The 23,192-nt window shown below is 48.0% G+C and overlaps 1 protein-coding gene and 1 long non-coding RNA gene across 4 annotated transcripts in view; one reads left to right on the top strand and one right to left on the bottom strand.

The window, feature by feature from the left end:
- SPATA16 (spermatogenesis associated 16) overlaps positions 1-23,192 on the bottom strand; it is a 178,946-nt gene that overhangs the window by 127,619 nt on the left and 28,135 nt on the right. The window lies entirely within an intron of this gene.
- On the top strand, positions 7,149-11,307 carry LOC143842767 (uncharacterized). Its single transcript, XR_013233348.1, has 3 exons — positions 7,149-7,237; positions 10,544-10,608; positions 11,264-11,307. It is a non-coding gene; the product is annotated as an uncharacterized LOC143842767 (long non-coding RNA).

Raw genomic sequence — 23,192 nt, 5'->3', positions numbered from 1 at the left:
ACCCAATATTAGCCACAATTATTCTGGACAGCACAGGCCTAGGACACTAGCTTGCAAAGATCCGAAGATTTCACACCTATTATATATGGATGACTTGAAAATGTATGGAAAGTCATCATTAGAAATTTGATTCTTTACTAAATACAGTTTGAATATTCAGCAAAGATATAGCAGTGGAATTTGGCTTTGACAATTGTGTGGCATTAGCAATGCATATAGGAAATATAATTGAACAAGAAGAAATCAAGATGCCAAAAAACTACTGGACTCTGATTTTATTGTACATCAAAACAGTGAACTTTGAAGAAATTTACAGTTCTTTTGGAATTTTGGAAGGGGACAACACCAAATATACCTTTGTTAAGAAAGATACAATCAAGGAGTACTACCAATGAGTTAAAAAGGATATTACAAACAAAATTAAATGGAGGCAACTTGGTAAATGCAATTCACACTTGGCCAGTTCCAATTCTAAGATGCATAGCTGGCATTGTTGTTGTTAGGTGCGAAGTCGTGTCCGACCCATCGTGACCCCATGGACAATGATCCTCCATGCCTTCCTGTCCTCTACCATTCCTCAAAGTCCATTTAAGTTTGCACCGACTGCTTCAGTGAATCCATCCAGCTACTTCATTCTCTGTCATCCCCTTCTTCTTTTGCCCTCAGTTGCTCCCAGCATTAGGCCCTTCTCCAGGCATTACGAATTGGAATCAAGCAGGATTAGAAGCAACAGATCACAAAACTCGCAAGATGATTAAAACACTCACTACAGCCTAGAAGTGATATAGTTTTTACTTATCAAGAAGATTAGATTGGGAGAGGTCTCCTAAAATTTAAGCAAGCAGCTGAAGGAGAAAAATGGCCATGAAATGACTACACTAAGAAAAGCAAAGAGAAGCTTTTAGTTGAAATCTACAAGGTTGACTTATTGAAGGTTACAGAAACCAAAGGAAATTACAAAGAGATTACAGACAAAACTCACTTTGACAAGTGGAAGGAAAAGCATTTGCATGGGCAATAGTGGAAAGACTTAGAGAATAAAGTTGATAGTGAAAATACTTGGAAGTGGCTCCAAAATGGGCACTTTGGAAGAAAAGAAATGGGACTAACTCTAGCTCCATAACAGCAGGAACTCAAAATGAATTGCATGAAAGCCAAGATTCAGAAGATCAGTGATAACAGCTGTAAAATCCGTGCATTAGGGAAGTATGAACATCGTGAGTTCATTTCAGTTTTTTATTGACCCCAGCTCCAAGGTAAAGGAGAACTAAAACTCCAAGGTAAAGGAGAACTAGAAACACCCCCCAAAAAAACCCCACCAACATATATACAGCAGAGAACAATGGTAGATTCCCACCCATAGTGCACGCTATTCGTCAGTTTCACTTTGAGCTGATTGGATCTGACAGACAGGATCCAACTGTCTGTTGGCCAACTGCAATTGCAGGATTATGATCCAATCAGAGTCCCTCCCCCCAGGAAAGTGGCCTTAGAATTGCACATAGTTTTTGTACTTTTTCCCTTCTGAGTGGAGCAGTTCACAACCTGAGCAGAACACAATTGCGGCTCCAGACTGTTGCTGAACGGGGTTTCCCACGTTCATGAGCAGCCGTACACACATAAGCATCTTATCACTCCCAAGTGACCTTTTCTCCCTATTGAAAGGGGGGGGTATGCATGCCTGTATCCCCCCCAGTTGAAATTAATAGAAGGTAGATGGGGGTGTTGCTTTTGCAGAGAATATGATCCAGGGGCTCAAAAAGCACCTTTCCTCCTGAGCCAGCACAACACTGCAGCAGCATCAGCCACATTTTATAAAAACAACTTCTCCTCCACCCCTTAAAAAAAATCACAACACTACACAACATGTGAATCTTCCTTAGCATGTCCAGGTGCAGCTCAAGGATTGAGGCAGGTTATAGTGCTTTTCTAAGACAAGGAGGTAAACCGAAGACTCGGGGGTGCTATATTTACTCCTGTCAAATTCCAGCCTTCCAGCGGGGCTTCAAGGACCTAGTCTGCACACAATAGATAATGCACTTTCAATGCACTTTCAAAGTAGATTTTCCTGTTCTGCACAGGAAAATCCAGCTGCCAAAGCACATTGAAAGTGCATTATCCTATGTGTGCGGAATGGGACCAGGTCTCCTGCAATTGCAGGACATTTCCGGTCAACAGAGATCAGCTATTGTGGAGAGAAATTACTGCTTTGGATGGGGGACTGTGTGTCCGTACACTCTGAACAAGCATCCCCCTCCTTCCAGAACTTGTAACCAGCACTGGCATGGGGGGATGACAAAACACACCCTTCCCAAACCAGTGTTTGTAGTAGAATGATTTCAGGAAGTGCCTCATAAGGGCGGCTACTTCTGGGAATGCATCTCAGAATTTGGCATGCCACCCGCTGCTGCTGCTTGCTGTTCTCCCCCGAGGCCTTCATCTAAGAAATACTGTAATGTACGAGATACAGAGCAATCTCTCAAGCTAATAGTATTACATAGAAGCTGTTCAACTTGGCTTTCCAGGCAGAACAACAGGAAGCCGGTATGCTAAGGGACTAGTTAACAGCAACACGGTTTTAAATATATTGAGTTTTCTTTAAAAGGCAAAATAAGAACAAATGGTCTCTCTGTGCTATGACTGTTCACCACCCCAACTTCCGTGCTTCCTTATTCGATTCGATTTTTTAGTGACAACTTGGGATATATTTTCAGCTGAGCGAGCAGGAGTTCTCTCTTTTTTTATATATCTTAAAAAAAAAACAACCCACCCTTCCTATATTGTTAATGAGCGTTGTGTAAATAACTTCCTCCTCAATGTCTTGAAATTTTCATTTCATGTTAATTCAATACTAAATCTGCATGCAGCTGTCATCCAAGTGGAGCTAAATTTACTAGCCTTTATGCGAACGGCTAGGCAATCGCTGTCATTGAGAGTTTTATTGTTTGGTACTTTTTGAGGCGCTCCCAGTGAGCTAGGTAGGCACGCGGTTGGCAAAAAAGCCAGGGAGGTACGGGAACGTCTGCAGTCGGATCGCAAAGCCGTCCGTGGCGGGAACAAAGCTGTGCCTTTTGCTTATGCTGTAAAGTGGGCCTGTTTTCTCCAAATCTAGAGGCAGCTGTTACAATTATCCTGAGAGCTGATTCAGAGAGTCTAACCCAGGGGTAGTCAAACTGCGGCCCTCCAGATGTCCATGGACTACAATTCCCAGAAGCCCCTGCCAGCATTCGCTGGCAGGGGCTTCTGGGAATTGGGTTCCATGGACATCTGGAGGGCCGCAGTTTGACTAAAAAAGGTAAAGGTAAAGGTATCCCCTGTGCAAGCACCAAGTCATGTCTGACCCTTGGGGTGACGCCCTCTAGCGTTTTTATGGCAGACTCAATACGGGGTGGCTTGCCAGTGCCTTCCCCAGTCATTACCGTTTACTGGGTCCTCATTTTACCGACCTCGGAAGGATGGAAGGCTGAGTCAACTTTGAGCCGGCTGCTGGGATTGAACTCCTAGCCTCATGGGCAAAGCTTTCAGACAGCTGCCTTACCACTCTGCGCCACAAGAGGCTCTGCAGTTTGACTACCCCTGGTCTAACCAAACCGCACAAGATGCAAACGATGCTTGAAAGCAACCTGAACCCAAACGGTCTGCTTGCAACTAGCCAAGGAGCTGTTCGCCACTGTAGCCGAATGCCAACTCAGGTTATCCGTGGAAGCCCCGTCAACAGGGATTGTCACACTCATGGAAGCTGCAGCTGGGACTTTCAAGAGTCAACGTGTCTTAAATTATATTGCTCGTGAAACTAAACTGCTTGCTCCACAATGCAGCTGCATGGGTCCTTACAGGGACCCAAAGGAGAGTACATGTTTGACCTGTGCTTTTGCAGCTGCGTTGGCTCCAAAATTGAGGACCGAATCAGGGTTAAGGTGCTGGTTCTCATCGTTAAAGCCCTAAACAGACTGGGATCTTTGTATCTGCAAGAATGCCTCTTCCATTATGTTCCCCCAAGATGTCTAAGAGCCAGTGAGCAAACCGCGCTCAAGATCCCAGACCCCAAAGAGGTTAAACTGACTTCACCAAGGTCGATTCTGAACCAGCGGTGCCATTCTGGGCTGCTGCCGATGCATAGCTGTGGAGTTACATGTTCTGCAGCTTTCTGTGTCCCCACAGGGGACACATTTCAGCTCTGGATCTGTTCTCATGCCAAAATGTGTTCCTCCGGGGGACACAGCTGTGGCGGAGAGGTTCTGCCACATGGGGGGGGGGCAGGTTTTTAAAGCATTTTGCAGGAAGGTGGGTATCATGCCCACCCAGCTGCAGCTTTGGAGTTGGCGCTGGAGGGTGCCAGTCTGGAGCAGGCACCCGGCCCTCTCCCAGGGCCATTGAGAGATGTGGCTTCAGGCCAGCTTGATGACAAACAGCCTGGGCGCAAACAGGTGGATACTCAGCCCTACTATGTCGAGCCATTTTGCCCCCTCCTAGCCTCAAGAGGGCTGGGCTCTTCCCATCCACATGGGTCTGCTGCAGAACAGGTCTCATTGGCCCTCACAGTGAGCAAAGGGAATGCAGATTCTCCTGTGTTCCCTTAGCCCGGGGCAAATGAGAGCCTGATCTGCAGCTTGCCCTGGAGGGGGCTGAAAAGGCACCAATATCATGTGGACACAGGGATTAGCCCTGCATCCATACTGACACATCCCTGGCCTTTTCCACCCATGTGGAAACAGCCCCAGAGTAGTTTTGTGATTTAAAAAAAATAGGTACAGATGAATAGAAAAACAAATAAAGGCAGATGACACTTCAAATCAGACTTTCTATTTAATGGCATGCAGGTGAGTATGTATAAGCTTTTGTGTGCATGTGCACTTGTTCAGATTTATCTGTATACTAGCAGTAGAGCCCGCTGTTTAAAAAATACAGCAGGCCCTAGGGGACATTTTGCTTCCCCCCCCCATGTAGCGAAACGCTCCCCAGGATCGCCTTCCCCGGGGCTTGGGGAGCATTTTAAGGCAGCGTGGAGGTTTTAATACGTTCCCCAAGCCCCGGGGCATGCGAGGTGGCATGTGAGGTGGCGTGCGAGTTTGGAAAACACTCCCCAGGCCCCGGGGAGGGTGCTGGGTGGCTCAGCGAGCCGGCCAGCGGGCTCCCCAGGGTCTGGGGAGCCGTTGTCGAGGCGGGGTCCAGGGAGCCTACCTCTGCTCCCGGTGGCCAGCAAAGTAATGGCCGCCGTGGAGCGAAGGAAATCTCTGGTGGGGGGTGGGGTGGGTTGGGAGGCGCTTCGCGCCTCCCATTTGGTTGTTGGCCGGGCAAGCAGCCAATCAGTAGCCGCGCTGCGCGTGGCTGCTGATTGGCAGCTTGGGGTGGACTGACAAGCAGAGAGGCCAATTGGGAGGCGCTTTGCGCCTCCCGATTGGGCCTTCCGCTTGTCAGTCCAGGGGAAGGGGCCTATCGGCACCCTTCCTCATCCCGGACAGGGCCCACCTTCAGGGCCCTTACGGCTTTATTTATTCCGCTCCGCGAGGAGTGGTTAAAGATGGAATCATATCTTGAATCAAACTTTTTTGAACTTAAAGCTGTCCTTGGACTCTGCTGCCTCGGACCAACAAGGAGATTCCCCTGAATCCCCCCACCCCCATTCCTCCTAAGTATGTATAGGATTGCTCCCTCAAAAACAAAACCCAACTTCAGCATCTGGCAGGGGGACAGGTGACCCTTTCAAATGAGTAAATAAATAATGGAATGAAGTCCAGGACAATTAGGGTGAATTCTAGGCCACTTCCCTCCAGAAGCTCCTTCACAGTATGAATGAAAGCACCAGAAAAGAGGGGCAGGGGAAGGGGGGATTTTTTTTTTAAGTTTGTGAAAAGATCTCTGAAGAGAGAGGTGCTTTCACTGTGAAGGCAGAAGGAGCAGTCAGCGGGAAGTGCAGCCACCCACTTTGGGCATGCCCATTCAGCCCGTTGCTGTGGACTGGGTCTGGCTAGGGCTGAAGAAGCTCCCTTCAAGATTAGCTGAGTGGATTCCGAATGGCATCCTGGCCCACATCTGAGATCCCATCAGTGTAACATACAAAAGACCACGAAGGAGAAAGTCACAGTGACACTTTTCTACTCATGCTGTTGTCCTCGGATGCAATCCACAGTGTTTCACGCTGGAATTGGCACGCTGTGTTGTTGTTCCTCCCCCACCTCCACCCCAGTTGCTGTTAGGTGCACAACCAGCGCTCCTCCTCCTCCTCCTCCACCACTTAAGCCGCGCCGTAATATACACAGGCAACATGGGGAGCATTGTTCCAAAACGCTGCTGTCACTGCTCAGCAGCAGAAAGCTAGCAATCTCAAATGCATTATGAGCAAGCAATCAAACACACAAAAAAGAAGGAAGAAAAACACCCTATCCTGAATAGAGCCCAAACCCCTCAGTGCGTCCTCCCCCCTACTGCCCATTGTATCCCTTTCAAGAGCATCTCTTCCTGCTTCCCCCTCCCATGCCAGTTTTTATACTTGTCTTGCCATTGTTCCTCCTTTGACACTGTAAAATAACAAATGGCTCTAGTAACAGCTGTTACCGTGTCCTGTCACTGAGTTCTCTGTGTGAATCACTAAGGCCCATTACGCACACACATTTTACGGCAGATTTCCCGAGCCGTAAGCCTTTAATCTTGACTTCGGGTTCTGTGCCCGCCCTGCGCACCGTTCCTTTATTTACTCTGCAGCTACAATTTTTTTAAAATTGACTTTTCTAAATCGGGGTCGGACATCACTTGTGACATGTAAGCAGTGGCATCCAAATTTTTTATTTTTTTTCCATGCGCCTTCCATTTAAATCCTTGTAGTCCAGGTTTTGCACATGCATTTTCGCTTTAGTTCACTGAATGAAAGGGAGCACAAAGGAACACAGGCCAAGCTGGGAGGGGGAAGCGATGTTGAAACTGACCAGAATGCTTTTTGAAACTGACAACCAGCTGCAAAGCCCCATCTTTAACCCTCCCCCCGCTCCGGATGAGCGGGAGGAATAAAGGAGTAAGGGCAAGTGGGGAGGAGTTAGGGCGGGCCCTGTCCGGGATAAAAACTCGGAGGGCCCAATCAGGAGCCGCGAAGCGGCTCCTGATTGGGCCCTCCGAGTGTCACTCGAGGGCCAAGCAGCCAATGGGGAGCCGCGCAAAGCGCGGCTCCCCATTGGCTGGTTGGCCCAGCCTCGCCTGGGCCGGCCGGGGAGTTGCCGCTCAGAGGAAGAAGCCTTCCCCAGCGGTAAGTCCTCCGGCTGGCTTCCCCTCGCCCAGGGAGCCTTCTGCCGGGCCCTGGGGCAGGCTCGCCTGCCCTTGGGCCCGCCAGAAGGCCACAAAGCCCACTCCCGAAGTCCCGAGCCTTCTGCCAGGCCCTGGAGCAGCTGAGCCTGCTCCTAGGCCCGGCAGTAGGCCGCGGAGCCCGCCACCCCCGTCCCGAGCCTTCTGCCGGGCCCTGGGGCAGCCGAGCCTGCCCCTGGGCCCGGCAGTAGGCCGCAAAGCCTCCCGCCACCGTCCCGAGCCTTCTGCCGGGCCCTGGGGCAGCCGAGCCTGCCCTTGGGCCCGGCAGTAGGCCGCAAAGCCTCCCGCCCCCGTCCCGAGCCTTCTGCTGGGCCCTGGGGCAGCCGAGCCTGCTCCTGGGCCCGGCAGTAGGCCGCAAAGCCTCCCGCCCCCGTCCTGAGCCTTCTGCCGGGCCTCTGGCAGAAGCTCTGGAGATCTTTTCTAGTCTTGTGCCACTAAATTGGAAAAAAGGGGGAGCATTTTCACCAATGCAATAGCATGGTTGTACATTGACACAAATTTCTGGCCCTTCCTTGCAAATTTGTGTGGTTTTCTCTTTATGATTCTTTAGTTTGATCCTGCACACTGGTCATGATCTTGGCAGTTTTTTAGAGCCTGTCTTGTGTGGATTGCACTTTGTCCTCCAAATGGATCAATCCCAAGCTTGGTGATTCACAGAAGGTCCATGTGATTCAGCCACCATGTTAATGTTTGGCTTCTGGAGACTGCCAAAATGGTCCCCCACCCCAGCTTTGTTCACTAAAGTATTAAAGAGAAAAACTTTTTAAAGCTTTAAGCTTCCCATCACTGCGTCAGTCCCTCTTTACATCTCATGTCAATTTAATTCCACATTGATAATCCCCTGTTAGTGCTATGAAGCACCATCAGAGGGAGGCCTTGTCTTCTATGCCCTGTTTATTGGCCACCCTATAAAATAGGATGCTGGACTAGATGGACCACTTGTCTATTCCAGCAGAGCTCTTCTTATGTCCTTATTGCAGTCCTTCCCAAAGTGGCTGATGTGGCCTGGCAGGAACTCTGCCTACAATAAACTGTGTTTCCCACAAGGACATAACTATTTCACTGAGGGGGATTGGTAGACATCAGATAACATAGCATCCATGCAGTCCCAATGAAGGGATTAAACAAATAATAACCATAGTGTCCAAATGGGCATCTGGCCCTCGCTTTTCGACAGCCAGTGGTCACTAATTGGACACATAAAACCAACCATGAACACAAATTCAGATGGGAAGCTGCTGAGACATTAAAGATACAAAACTGCAGTAAAACTGAACAGGAAGATTTGTGGTACATGAGCTGGCTATTAAAAGCCCTGCTAGATCAGGCCAGTGGTTCATCTAGTTGAACATCCTACCTCACACAGGGGCCAACCAATTACTCTGGAGGTCCAACAACAGAGCAAGGAGGCAAAGGTCTTCCCCTGAAGATGCCTTAGAGCCCTTGGATATGGCGAATTAGATATAATGATACATTTATCAATTCAGCTCTGCTCTGCTCTTCCTCCAAGGAACTCAGGATGATTTGTATGGTTTTCCATTCTTCATTTTATCCTCACAACTATCCTGTGAAGTACACTGGGTTAAGAGAGCATCACTGGCCTAAGGTCTACCCCTGGTGAGCTTCACAGCAGAGTGGGGCTTTGAAACCAGCAGGTCTGCATATTTTTATTCCAACACTTTAGCCATGAGTCTGCTCTGGCTCTCCGCTTCCATTTATTGATCATCAAACATGGGCTTGGAAAATTGGTCACCAACGCCTTGGGGTCATTACAAGTTCTTTAGTAGTCTTTCAGATTGGACATGAAAATTCAATAGTAACCATTTTATTGTCTGCCACTCTCTAGAGCAGGGGTAGTCAACCTGTGGTCCTCCAGATATCCATGGACTACAATTCCCATGAGCCCCTGCCAGCAAATGCTGGCAGGGGCTCATGGGAATTGTAGTCAATGAACATCTTGAGGACCATAGGTTGACTACCCCTGGCGTAGAAGAACACCAAAATTCTACTTGGCCTCCCTGCCTTATCCTATCCAAAACCACTACCTGGTCAATGTTATTTTTATATATTGTTTTCCATTCTCTTCTTTGCAAGAAGCAAGGGCATCAGACGATCGGCAGTGTTGTTGCTTTGATGTAGTTTGTAGGTTGTTTTATTTTTAAGACAATGCCGTTTTAATAATTTAGAACTAAGATTTTTAAAATTTAAATTGTAAAATGTTAATATTATGCTTCTGGCCTGGTTTATAAGTGATAGCCTGTGGGATTCAGAAAGCATGAGGGCAGAAAACATGCAGGGAGAGGTAGCTCAGTGAATGCAAATTCAAGAGCATGGTGCAGGCCAGAGCAACCATGCACAGGAAAGCACCACAAATGTGTGCAATTGTAGTATCCTGGTAGTGCTTCTCTGGATAAATTTCTGAACCTCTCAAAGAGTATCCTAAGAGGAAGTACACACACCATCTTGTTCCCACACTTTCTGGGCAGGGCTGCCATTCCCTTAATGGGGGCGGGAGATCCCCTTCCCCCACGTCCCATTGGCTGCCACTGTTCCAAGTGGCAAATGAAGAAACAAGGAAGGATGACGGCGGTCTTAGAAAGTACTATGAAGAGTCACACGAATGCAAAAGGTCTTTTTCTGCTTTGTGGGCTCAACTGGTGTTCTTCGTTTGGCTTCTCCAAGTGGCCTCAGGAGAAATTTCTTTTTAAGGTGGAATGGTTTGCACTGCTGTCATTTCTGGTGAAACTCTGGAAGTGACACTGAATAGCCTGATGAATCTCCAGAAACTCTATGTCAAAACAACAGTTTCCAGCAAATCTCAGAGCTATCTTATTCACTTACAGGTTTTCACCAGAAATGACCCTGTGGCATTGTGGTCCCCCCACCATGTTCCCACTCCCAAACTTCCTATCAGTCTCCAGGGCCTAGTCTGCACTTAATAGATAATGCACTTTCAATGCACTTTAGAAGTGCATTTTCCTGTTCTGCACAGGAACATCCAGCTGCCAAAGCACATTGAAAGGGCATTATCCTATGTGTGCAGAATGGGCCCAGGTACGAGATGGTTGCACAGCCTGGAAACCCTATTTTGGGGCTAGGAAAACATGATTTATTTACCGAAGGTACTCAAGATCAAGGCCTCATGTGTGATGTGGAGACGCCATGCAACATCATGGCATTTATTTTGCAGTATAATATTCCTCTGGAACTGCCCTTGGCTTTACTCAGAATCCCTTCCCTCTTTTAACAGCCCAACAACAACTCCTGCGCCAGTCGCCGAAGCCTTTATATGAAGTATAAATGACATCTTGCGGGGTAAGTTAGGAATTATTCATTAATTAGTCCTTTCCAGAGCAGCAGGGAAATATCTCTGAGCTTTAGAGAGACTATCAACACAGTTAAAATAACCCAATGCACAATCTGTTCTCTGCATTTCTTTAAGGGAGAGTTGTGGGGGCACCTGAGTACGTGGTTGCAAGGAGCGACATGATGTTCCTTTGACACATGTACACATATGGAGAGGGGGAGGGGGAGAGAGATGCCACTTGTGAATCCAGGTAAACAACTGCAGTTCATGTAAGTAGGATTCCTGGTGGACCAATGACCACATTGTTCTGCCAGGGGTGATGCATGTACCTCAAATAATGAAAAGGATAAATTCCAAATTCAGCTGTGGAATTGCAGGTGGGTGGCAGTGGAAGGTGATCTACCAATCTGACTCCGTTGCACAATTGAACTAAGCTCTCTAAAATTAACATTGCTGATTCCACCCCCCCCCCTTAAACCGACTAAAGCAATAAAGGAGAATAAGTAGCAGTGAAGGAAGAGGAGGGAGGAAATCAATTCCTAGCTTCGTAGTCTAAAATATTATGATGGTACCATGGTGATAATACATGGTTTCGCATTTCGTTTTTTAAAAAATCAAATATTCATTTAGGCAGCTTTAACTGTAACACGCTTAATGTTTCAGGGCCCGTCCGAACATCCCCCCTGCCCCCACCTCCGTTGGTGGTGCTTTTTCCAGGGGCAGAGCATCTTTCAGAATGCTGTTGGAAAAGACCATTTGCCCTCTGGCAAGACACCTGCTTGGCATGACAAGGTCCCAGGTTCAGTCCCTGGCATCTGCAGTTAAAAGGATAGAGGAGGAGGTGATGTGAAAAGACCTCAGCCCGAGACCCTGGAGAGCCGTGGCCAGACTGAGCGAGCAATACTGACTTTGATGCACCAAAAGCCTGACTTGGTGCTTACGTGTTCATAGAGTAGGATGTTTTGCTTTATTTCATGTTCCAGCAATGGTGGCTCTTTATAGCTGAATGCCTCACACCAGGAGCCCTGTGTTACGTCTGTTTTTCAACACAGTTATCGAATTACATGCACTCTGCTTTCAGGGCAGGTGTTGTTGTTGTTGCTTTCCATCAGTGACCTCCAGACTTGAATACTACAATAGGCTCTATGGGGGCCTGCCCTTGAAGGCAACTCGAAAGCTTCAGCTAACTGCAGAATTTTTCTGCTCAGGATCAATCTGGGAGCCAGTTTTAAACTTCGAACATCATGGCTTGAGACCTACATCTCAGAAGGATCGCCTCTGGTGCCCACCTGTGTGATAGGATCTCATCAACAGGCATTATGGTGTCAAATTTTACACCTCCCCCTTCAGATATACCCTCTGCGGGGTTGCAGTCGATGTAATATTATTATTATTATTATTATTATTATTATTATTATTATTATTATTATTATTATTATTATTATTATTATTATTATTATTATTTCGATTTATTTCCCGCCACTCCCAAATGGCTCGCGGCGGGTTACAATGTCTTAAAAAAACCATTAAAACTCCCATTAAAAGACTTTAAAATGTCACAACATGGCAGCACAATAATAAGATCCCCTTCCTACCCCCATTCCTAAAAAAGGGGGGGTGGAGGAGAAGGAGGTCAACGATGTTCAGGAAGCCCGAGGGCGAGCAGTCGATGTACCCCGGCAGCCCCAGCCTCAACCATAGACCTGGCGGAAGAGCTCCGTCTTGCAGGCCCTGCGGAACGTTAAAGGGTCCCGCAGGGCCCGCAGCTCACCCGGGAGCTCATTCCACCAGGTGGGGGCCAGGACCGAAAAGGCCCTGGCCCTGGTCGAGGCTAGGCGTGCTACCCTAGGGCCGGGAACGACCAGAAGATTCTCACTCGCAGAGCGCAGAGCCCTGCGGGGGGCATAGGGCACTAGGCGGTCCCTCAGGTATGTGGGTCCCAGCCCGCGTAAAGCCTTAAAGGTTAGAACCAGAACCTTGAACCGGATCCGGACAGCAATTGGTAACCAGTGCAGCTGCCTCAGCACAGGCTGGATGTGGGCCCTCCAATGTGTGCCGGTGAGGACCCTAGCGGCTGCATTTTGTACCAGCTGGAGTTTCCGGATCAGAGACAGGGGTAGGCCCGCGTAGAGCGAGTTACAGAAATCGAATCTGGAGGTGACCGTTGCATGGATCACAGTGGCCAGGTGTTCGGGGGACAGGTAGGGCGCTAGTAGCCGGGCTTGGCGAAGATGGAAAAATGCCTGGCCGGCTACTTTCCTGACCTGCGCCTCCATAGTCAGGGAGGCATCAATGGTCACACCCAAGTTTCTAGCCTGGGACGCGATGGTAAGATGCGCCCCTGCCAGGGTGGGTAAATGCACTTCCTGTTCCCGCCCCCTACTTCCCAGCCACAGGACCTCCGTCTTGGAGGGGTTGAGTTTCAGGCGACTCTGCTCAAACCATTCTGTCACTGCTTCCAAACATCTGGCGAATGGTTCCGGGGGGGAGTCTGGGTGGCCGTCCATGAGGAGATAGAGCTGGGTGTCATCAGCGTACTGATGGCAGCCCAACCCAAAACTCCGTACCAGCTGGGCCAGAGGGCGCATGAAGATGTTAAATAGTGTGGGGGAGAGAACCGCGCCCTGTGGGACCCCACAAGGGAGTCCATAAGGGCGCGAGAGCTCATCCCCCACTGCAACCCTCTGGGTCCGGTTCTGGAGGAAGGAGCGTATCCAGCGCAAGGCTGTACCCCGTATCCCCGTACCGGCGAGGCGGTGGCCCAATATCTCATGGTCCACGGTGTCGAAAGCAGCCGACAGATCCAGAAGGACCAGCACGGCTGACCCGCCTCTATCCAGCTGGCGACGGAGATCATCCAGCAAAGCGACCAACACCGTCTCCACCCCGTGGCCAGGACGGAAGCCAGACTGATATGGATCGAGTGCCGAAGTTTCATCCAAGAAAGCTAGGAGCTGGTCCGCCGCAGCCCTTTCCACCACCTTGCCCAGGAACGCTAGGTGTGACACCGGGCGGTAGTTGGCAGGGTCCTGCGGGTCCATCGTTGATTTTTTCAGGAGAGGGTGAACCACTGCCTCCTTCAGCCGCTCGGGGAATTCCCCGGAACTCAGGGAAAGGTTGATAATATCCCTGAGTTGGCCTCCTATCCCCTCTCCGCTCCCCTTGAGAAGCCAAGAGGGACAGGGATCAAGGGGGCAGGTGGTCGCCCTGACCGACCCCAGCAACTTGTCCACTTCGGAAGAAGAGAGCCGTCTGAAGCCATCAAACCTCGCTGCCAAAGACGGCCAACAGGTCTCCAGTTCATTTACTGTATTAATTGTGACAGGAAGGTCATGGCGAAGCGACAAGACTTTATCCGCAAAAAAGCTCGCTAATGCCTCGCAGCCAAGTGCCAATTGACTAATATTTTGGCGCCCCTGAAGGGCGGTAAGGGATCTAACTACCCTAAATAATTGGGCCGGGCGAGAGCTTGCGGACGCGATTTCCATGGCGAAGAACTCTCGCTTCGCCACTTTCACCGCCATCTCATACGCCCTCATAAGCGTGCGATAAGATGTTCTTGCAGCTTCGTCGCGAGTCTTCCGCCACACTCGCTCTAGTCGTCTCACCTCCCTCTTCTTTTCCCGGAGCACCCCCGTGTACCAGGGGGCCCGTTTGAGTCGAGGGCAGAGAGGACGCTTAGGGGCAATCTCATCTATAGCGGCTGTCAGACGGGACTGCCAGTCCTCTACTAACGCCGCCAGTGAGTTGCCAGGAGGCATCGGGTCCCGCAGAGCATTCCGGAAACCAATTGGATCCATGAGTCTCCGCAGGCGGGCAAAAGTGCGCCCGCCGCCCAACTGGGGAGGGGGTGGCATCACAAGCCGGGCCCGCAGGGCATAGTGGTCTGACCATGGCACGGCCAAAGCTGGCTCCAGAACCACCTCTATCCCGGCACCGAAAATCAAGTCAAGCGTGTGGCCGGCGTGATGAGTGGGACCGGCAACAAATTGCGAGAGCCCTAGTGTTCAGTTATCATCCGTGATCAGTGATGTTATTGCTGTGACCACTGTTATTATTAACTGTTGTAGTTAACAAACCTATATTGTACATCTCGTATGGTTTTCACGTTCTTTGTAAACTGCCCTGAGCTGCAAGGGGAGCGCAATATATAAATATAATAAATTTAAAAAATATATATGTAAGCTGCTCTGGTATTGACCTATTTTATAGTCCTCTGTGTTGTACGTTAACACATTTCTCTCTTGTGACATTAGTTATAATAATAACAATAATAATAGAGAAGCAGAAGTATAATAATACATACAAACACATAAATCACGTCTCATTCAATAGGTTCGAGCAAGAAGCCGTGTTGGTCTGAAGCAGCAGAACAAATTTAGACTCTGGTGGCACCTTTTAAGACCAACACAAAAGCTCATACCTTGAATAAAGCTTTGCTGGCTTTAATGGAGCCGCTGGGCTCTAAATCCGTTTTGCATTCAATAGGTTTGCAACTGTAGTCTTAGTTGACAAAACGCCATGCAAACACATGACCTTGCCTTATACTGAGCTAGTTCATTGGTCCGTCAAGGTCAGTATTGTTTATACTGATTGGCAGCTGCTCACCAGGGTCTCAGGTAGAAGTCCCTCCCATCGCCTACATTCGGATACTTTCTGAGAGCCAGTGTGGTGTAGTGGTTAAGAGCAGCATTCTCTAATCCAGAGAACCAGAGCCCATTCTGCACACGTAGGATAATGCACTTTCAATGTGCTTTGGCAGCTGGATTTTCCTGTGCAGAACAGGAAAATCTACTTCTTAAGTGGCTTGAAAGTGCATTATCTATTATGTGCAGAATAGGCCCTGGTTTGATTCCCCATTCTTCCCCATGAAGCCTGCTGGGTGATCTTGGGTCAGCCCCAGTTCTTTCAGAACCCTCCAAGCCCAACCTGCAAGCCAAGGGAGAGGAAAAGAATGTCGAATTGTAAGCTGCTTTGAGAGCCCTTACGGGAGACAGATACTGGGTATGAAAACCAGCTTCTCTTCTGATACTTATAAATGGAGATGCCAGTGATCCAACCTGGGATTTCTGACTTGTAAAGTTGATGGATCCTCAGCTGCTCCTCTATCCCTCTATCAAGGGTTAAGGTTGCTGTAGCCATTATTCTTCAAATTCAAACTCACAATAGTAAGTAAATGCAAACTAAGCTGGCAAATACTGCATAACAATCATTGTGTATTACAAACAACACAATGAACAATGATTGTCACCAGAGTGCCTGCTGGCTTGGCTCGGTTTGCATTTCCTAGCTTTTGTGTTATGTCTGAGTTTTCAGAAATAATTGGTAGCACAGTCTTCTTCTGTTAAGAAAAGATTTGTTTGTCAATTAACTCCCCCTACTTTGAAAACTTTGTGTTAGAGACAAAAGTACATTTTGTTGCTCATTTTAAAGAAAACAGATGCTCTCCCAACTGAACCACATCCCTGCCCTTCCCCCTCACATACTGAGAGTTAAGGTTGCTATGCCAAGTATCCTCCAAGATTAAAACTTATCTGCAACTTCTCCGACTGATCTCACAGCTATGATGTGCTGGGTGTTGTCACCGCACCGGACTCCAAATTCGCGTCTTTTATTCTGTACCTGTGATATTCTCCCATCACTGGTCAGGACTCCAAATGAGGCATGAGTTATGGGAGAGTGAGAAGTCTAAGGTGACCAGATTTTAATATTGGTAAAGCGGGACACCATTGGCCGGGGGGGGGGGGGGGTCTTGATTAAAAATTTGGTCTATATGGAGCAACAAAAAGTTTCATAGAATGCATAGAATGCAAAAATAGTATTGTAATATATATATTTTTAATTTCAACATAAGTATAGTTTGCCAGGTGCCCCCAGATGTCCCTCCAAAAGTGGGACAATCTGGTCACCTTAGAGAAGTCCCAACTCTCATCATGCCTCCCCCCCTCTCTTTTTTTTGTCTGAGCATGCATAATAATGTACTTGTGCTATAACACAATCAAATTGTTTTTAAAAATTGCACCCCTATCCCTTGATTCCTGTGGCACTCAAATCATCCAAGCAAAGGAGGGGGGGGGGTTCATGTGTTGATGTGCACTCATTCACACATGCATGAAGACAAGGCACGTTGGCTGCCATTACACAGCTGTTTATCTGCACAAAAGGTACCAAAATGCCCTGTTGTACATTAAATCATATGTTAGATGTTGGGGGGGGGGGGAGAATCATAGAATCATAGAGCTGGAAGGGGCCATACAGGCCATCTAGTCCAACCCCCTGCTCAACGCATGCTAAATAGAGGGGTAAGGCTTTATTGAGGCAGTAGCTGAATTGGGCCTTGGTAGCTGTTACATTGTTCCCTCCGGAAGAATCCTTGACTGGCCAGATTTTTCTATTCCTCTTCCTTCTCCTCAGGGAAGGAAGAAAGACTGACAGGCCTGATCTGTAGATTCTTAAAGTCCCAGGAGCCATAAGGGTGGCTATCTATCCCTGCTCTGCAAAACTGTATACTAATGTTGATAGGCGTGGTTGAAAGGGGTGGAACCTGTGGGGAGGGACTTGCTAGTCTGAGTGTTGAGGCAAACACAAGTCAGAGACTGAGGGGTTATGTAGCTGGCAGTCTGCCACTCTCTAGAGCAGGGGTAGTCAACTGGCAGGGGCTCATGGGAATTGTAGTCCATGGACATCTGGAGGACCACAGGTTGACTACCCCTGCTTTACATGATACAGAGGGAAGTAAGATCACCTAATAAATGACATTCCACTAAACCTCTAGGTTTCTTTCTTTTTTCCCTCCTTAAACAGCAGAACATTTTTTTTTGTCCAGGCGTTTGAGAGTGCTATCAACAGAAGTTTAGGGAAACACATGCATTCAGAATCCTCCTTTGTAGGTCGTGAGAGCCTGTGGATTGGGGAGCATGCATCTTAACCTTTGGAATTCGAGACATCCCTTCCTAGAGTTAAGCTCAAATGAAGGCTGCAATATAATTAAGGGGGGAAAAAAATATCCCCTAAACCGAGTGACACTTATGTTTATTTCACAATCACATCGGCAGAGCCCATAATGACCATCTGTGGGTTATGGAATTAATCCAGCTCATGAAAAGAGATCTCTATGGCCCTCTAGTGAATTAATCACACTTTATTTGAGATCTTCATTTCACATCCCAGAGACAAACGCCATATCCGGCGTGGGGCAGGCGGCCGTCCTGCTGGAGCGCTTCCTCGGGCTTTAAAGGAACATACCAGCCATTAACATACTTCATTTGTTTGTTTAATGACCTGGAGGAGATTATTTTCAGGACAACAGAGTGTAAAATTTAATTCTGGAAGAGATTTATGGCACCAGGAAACCTTTCTAGAATTTGTATACCATCTTTATCAGTATAATTAATTGGCTGTCAAGAGAGCCTTGCCCCCAACATCTTGCTAACCGTTCCCGGTGCCACAGCCAAGCCAAATAAGACTGCTTTCATTTCAGCTGAAAAGAATTTCGCGAGCAGCTGTGGAGGCCCACTTGCTGGGGCAACCAGGTTCTTCAATTCCCTGACACTCAGGGTTGCCAAAGCTCCAGGTGGGGCCTGGAGATCTTATGGAATAACAGCTGATCTTCAAGGGCTGCTTTGGAAGATGGATTGTATGGCATGAATGCCCGCCCACAGTTCACCCAGAATTACCCACTTGAGTTGGCAACCGTGCTGACGCTGCCTCTTTTCACCTTCTAAACATGGCATCATCTTGTGTATCATTTCTGTTCACCAGCACATCCCTCCCCCCTTCCCAATTTGCACACTCATGAAAAAGAATCTTCGTGAGAAATAACTATGCCATAAGCTCCTCCCGTGTGATCTCCCTACTAGGAACATTACGAATAAGATTTAAAACTCAGTTATATGCAAACAGTGATCCATTTTTTAAAATGACATCACAGCTGACTTATGGTGACCCCATAGAGCAGAGGCAGTCAAATTGCAGCCCTCCAGATGTACCTGGGGCTCATGGGAATTGTCATCCATGGACATCTGGAGGGCCACAGTTTGACTACCCGTGCCATAGAGTTTTCAGCATGTGAGATGTTCAAAGGTGTTTGCTGCCTCAACACAGCAACCTTACATTTCCTTGGTGGTCTCCCATCCAAGGAATAACCAGGATTGATCCTGCTTAGCTTCCGACAGGACTGAACTCTCCTGGGCTACCCAGGTCTGGGCAATTGGCCACTGTGCCACCCAGCAGTTTTCAACTAGACCACAGGATTGTTTTGCAGGCCAATCAAATTCTACCTTTAAAAGGTCACTTCAAGGACATAGATAAAATTGAAAGGGTACAGAGGAGAGCGACGAAGATGATCTGGGGCCAAGGGACCAAGCCCTATGAAGATAGGTTGAGGGACTTGGGAATGTTCAACCTGGAGAAAAGAAGGTTGAGAGGGGACATGATAGCCCTCTTTAAGTATTTGAAAGGGTGTCACTTGGAGGAGGGCAGGATGCTGTTTCCGTTGGCTGCAGAGGAGAGGATGCGCAGTAATGGGTTTAAACTACAAGTACAACGATATAGGCTAGATATCAGAAAAAAAAATTTCACAGTCAGAGTAGTCCAGCAGTGGAATAGGCTGCCTAAGGAGGTGGTGAGCTCCCCCTCACTGGCAGTCTTCAAGCAAAGGTTGGATACACACTTTTCTTGGATGCTTTAGGATGCTTAGGGCATGGGTTGTGTTACGCATGGCAGGATCCCTGCCTTATGCCTTGGCACACTGTCTTCTATAACCAATGGCACCCCACAATAGTCTAGGCTTAAGCTAAAGCCATGACACTGCTAGGGTCAGCCAAGCCAGGCCAGACTCCATCTTAGAAATCTTGCTCTTTGCCTTAGGTTTGGAATGACAGCCTTTGCCTGACCCTGAGGTGCCTCTGGACTCAAGCTTGCATCAGCTCACCCCCCCCCCCCCCATTGTATTTCTAAGTGAGTGGACTGGCTTCCTCCTGTTTGCCTAAGGGCTCCTAGGAAAATCCTTTGTCTTGCAACATTTTTCACACTTGGCCCCTCTGCCAGGGGATATTTCCTCCCCACACCCTGCCAGCTAGACCTGATGGCTCTCTTCCTCAGAGCCATTAATACCTTTATCCAAATCCATTTACGGCCATCACCCCCCACTTGGCCAGGTATTGTCCTAATCTCTGGGGACCCTGGAAACTTCCAGCACATGCTTACCTGAGCCTTGTCACATAGCCCCCTTCCCAAAATCCTATAAAAACTGTGGCTTCACACAGCCACTCTGAGTGTCTTCCAACCCTGGACCTCCCACGCTGGTTCGTGCTTCTTCCTCTGACCCACCACTCCTCGGACAGGTAACTATCAAGCCTTCCACTCTTCCTCCCCCTTCTCTATATGACTGCTTGTATGTGTGTGTTAGCTATTTATGTGTCTTTTTGTTATTTTCCTTTCAATAAAAGCTTATATTACTATTTTACCATTTAAATCTGTGTTTGCCTTGAGTTCCTACGGGTTCAATCGACCCTCGTATACAAAGGTAACGATCCGATAACGCTAAGTTACCCCCCTCTCGCAGCATTTGAGCTAATATTCCCCACAAGCTCAAAGATACATGTTTTTAGGACACGTGTCCAAGCAATTTGGGTAACAGTTGAGCATGGGGTTGGAGTAGATGCTTTAGGATGCTTTGGGCTGATCCTGCATTGAGCAGGAGGTTGGACTAGATGGCCTGTATGGCCCCTTCCAACTCTATGATTTTATGATTCTATGATTCTAGGTCTGCCCAAAATGTGGTGTTCTGTAAATAAATATGAGGCTTCTGAGAACAGTTGGGGCTTAGAAGAAGCTGCATTACTCATGGAATCGGCCGTGCTATATCTAGAAACGGCTCTGTTTTTCTTGCCATCACTAAAGCAACAGAGATGACGTTCACTTGCATTACCAGGCGTGGGAAATATTGATTGTTCAGGCAGTTCTAAGACTACAGAGCCCATGGTATAATACAAGTGGGAGGGAAATATGGCAACTTAAAATATAAGAGGGCCAGTAAATCAAGTCATAAACTCCTAATCAACTCCCGCTGCCTTATACAGATTTGTTCTTCTGATTAACCTGCAAGCATGTTATATATTTCCTTTGGCACCACCAGAGCTAGTGAGATTATATTGAGAAGCTTAGACATCGAGCTAGATCCAGTGCTTGTGGCACCTGTGGCCTGGAACCATCCGTAACCCATGTATGGTGGTTAGTCCACTCTAGACTCAATGAACGTCCAGCTTTTGAGGCCTGTCTAAGACTACAAAACAAGGGAGTTGTTGGGCACCTGACCAGTAGATTTGCCAGACATTGGGAGGGTTGTGGGAGGGCAGCATCCCAGAATGAAGTTAAAAAAAAAAAAAAGGCCTCATTTATTTACAAGAAAGTCTTACCATAGAGTACATGGTGAATTCTAGAGCTATCCAGGAGTGACAAAGGGTAGCTCTAGGAAATGTTGGAAACTCTATGATAAAGCCAGACATTCTTGCTTTCATTTTTTCTTCTGCTGTCACAAGAAATAGCAGAGGGCAACTGGGCCTAGTAGCAGGGGATGCTCTGTCCCCATAGGGGGTTCAGCAGCCTATGTTATGTGAGCTGCCATCCCTCCATCAAAGGCTCGCACACCCATGTCAACCCTTCCTGACACTCCTGAGCAGACCCTGGCACCAGAGAGAGAAAAGCCAGGTCAAGCCTTGCAAAGCATAATGGGAGAGCAACTAAAACCCACTTCTTGCTCTGAAGCAGGACTTGGGAGTTAGGCTTCCCCCAACCTACTTGCTTGCAAACAAAAGAGGAGTTTGTCAGCACACCTGGCAAGTACAGAGAGACAAAGGCACCCCACCCAAGACTCCCCTCCAGCCAGCCAAGCACATTGTCCCATAAAGGGAACTGGCCACTCTTTTTCAACACCAAATCTAATCCAAGATTTGGTCTTTGTCTTTTCCCTTACCACTATCCCCAGGCACAAGCAATCATCCAGGAGTTGCCAGAAATGGGCCATCAGCCCTTCTAGATAGGAAATATTTCCCCATATTCCCAGCAGCTAGTTTCTTTGTCTCAACAACCCATTTCTTTGTTGGGACCTGGCTACAGTCGTTACTGGCCATCAAACTCTTTGGTTCTATCTCAGTGACATAATTACCCAGTAAAATGTGCAATACAAGGTCCCACGTTACACCACGCTGCCTGTTGCTGGCTCTACTAGCTGATTCCCCACAACTAAATTTAGACAGGTGTCCTTACAGACACGCATTTGTTGTAACACCTATAGCAGCCATTCTCAACTTTTTTAGCATGGAAATACCCCTGAAACTTTCTTCAGGTTTAGAGATACCTCAGAACTGGTGCAATCATGCAGAATATGGTTGAAAAGCATAGCTATGGGCATGCCCACTTGAGTCCCCTCCCCTTCCCATCCCCTCAAGGCTCAACACTGGCCATTGGGGGGGGGGGTGTTCAACATGACCATATATGGACATAAAGGTAAAGGTATCCCCTGTGCAAGCACCGAGTCATGTCTGACCCTTGGGGTGACACCCTCTAGCGTTTTCATGGCAAACTCAATACGGGGTGGTTTGCCAGTGCCTTCCCCAGTCATTACCACTTACCCCCCAGCATGCTGGGTACTCATTTTACCAACCTCAGAAGGATGGAAGGCTGAGTCAACCTTGAGCCGGCTGCTGGGATCGAACTCCCAACCTCATGGGCAGAGCTTTCAGACTGCATGTCTGCTGCCTTACCACTCTGCGCCACAAGAGGCTCTAATATATGGACATATCACCTGATAAATGTTTAACAAATGTTAAAAACAGATCAAAAATTAATTAACTCCTTCCCATTTGGGAAACCTTTCCAGGGTTGCCAAGGAACCCCATGAAACCTGGGTCGAAAAGCCTGTCCTATAGTCACCAACCACAACGTGTTCAGTTGGTGAGTATTAAGTTGCAGAACCTTAAGCTGCTTTCATTGCCTTCTGGTACCTTCTGTTAGTTCTGTTCCTATGACAACATATGCCACGAAAACACTCCAAACTACAGCCTCAATTCAAGCACATGAAGCAGGCTCATACTGAGTCAGATTACGGGTCTCTCTAGTTCAGTATTGTCTGCCTGACTGGCCGTGGCTCTCCAGGGCTTGAAGCAGAGGTTCCTCACCTCACCTATTATGTATTTATGTAAAGTCAAGTTGCTGTCCACTTTTAGCAACACCAGTTAAGGGGTTGCGGGACACGGGAGGAATGAAATATTCTGGCGTTGCATAAAAGAAAGGCACTGCAGTGGAGAAAGCACAAGCCCTAGCAGAAGCTGTGTCGCTTCTACGGACAGAAGGCACTGAGCAAGACCTGCTGAGCAAATGTAAGTTGCAACATGGGCTTCCTGCGGAGAGAAGCCATGATTTGAACACCGAGTTCTGGTTTATCCAAGAACAGAGATCATTCGGCAATAAGCTTGCCTGCTCTGGGTTGGAGAATACCTGGAGACGTTGGGGGTGGAGCCAGGGGGTGGGTGGGGAGGGACCTCAATGGAGTATCATGCTATGCAGTCCACCCTCCAAAGCAGCTGGTTTC

The sequence above is a fragment of the Paroedura picta genome, chromosome 8, assembly GCF_049243985.1.
Source record: "Paroedura picta isolate Pp20150507F chromosome 8, Ppicta_v3.0, whole genome shotgun sequence".
In the NCBI taxonomy this organism is placed as follows: Eukaryota; Metazoa; Chordata; class Lepidosauria; order Squamata; family Gekkonidae; genus Paroedura; species Paroedura picta.
This window is presented reverse-complemented; position numbering and strand designations above follow the sequence as displayed.